Raw genomic sequence first — 1,144 nt, forward strand, 5'->3', positions numbered from 1 at the left:
AAAAGACGGATCAATGCGTCTACATTTATTCAAAAAAGGCGCTGATGCCAAGAATTATTCCATTAAAATCCAAATGTACCTCTAGCGCCCCCTGCCGGATTCCCAAACCCGTTTTACCTTTTTCTTTAAAATTTACTTTATCGGGATGGTCCAAGTGTACGAAACTTGGTAAAGGTTTTGGCACTTGCTGTGTGAACACACACACATCATGGACATGACTTGAACAGGTTAAATGGTCCTGAAAAATATAGTCACAGACACTTAGTTCGTGGTAAAAAATTAACGCATTGGAAATTAATGACACGAATTTCATCTATTGGAGACGTTTGGTATTGCGTATAAACAAATTCTTACTGAAAGCAATATTTTTTTTAAATTATGTTTTTTGACATATCAACCTCAAATTTGGAACACTGCTTGTTTAGATTTATGACTTTGATTTTCTCGTTCTAGAGCAAATGTGTTTTGTAAAATATCTAAATATAAACATTTCATATAAAAATTTAAAGTGGTATTTTTTGTGCATTTTTCATAAAACATTTTAGGCCTATACATTTTTTCAAGTTCACTTTTTTAAAAGTTTAGCAATAATCTGCCAAGTGTCATCTTTAAAAAGAGACCAAACTGGATTAAAGACGTATGACAGTTTAGGAAATTTCATTTTTAGGATCCATGCTCAAAAAGTTAATAAATGGATTATAACTACTGCATAAATATAATTAAGTACCATTAAATAAAAACCATTATCAAACTAAAATATAGTACAACCATTTCATTGTACCAGAACAGTACCAGAGTTAATGCACCTAATAATACCAAACATTCTATGTGCTGTAATGAAGTGAATGAAAATAATATTATATATATATTTATATTAAATAAATAAATAATACAAGTATAAATTAAAAAGCCTACAACAAACACTATCATGATGTATACTTACATTTTTATTTCACCTTTTCCACATTACAGCTGATTATTGACATTTTTGGGAAAAAATTGTTACAAATTGTTATCCTCCTCAGAAAAAGGGCTCTTTTTCTTTAAGCAAAATATAATCTAATATCAATTTAATTTTATGACATTTTGTTAACTTCACATGTGCATTCATTATCATCAAAAGCAAAAAAAAAGGACAACAATG

This window comes from Siphateles boraxobius, unplaced genomic scaffold, assembly GCF_051911475.1.
Source record: "Siphateles boraxobius isolate OS27281-9 unplaced genomic scaffold, OSU_SipBor_1 29, whole genome shotgun sequence".
Taxonomy (NCBI): domain Eukaryota; kingdom Metazoa; phylum Chordata; class Actinopteri; order Cypriniformes; family Leuciscidae; genus Siphateles; species Siphateles boraxobius.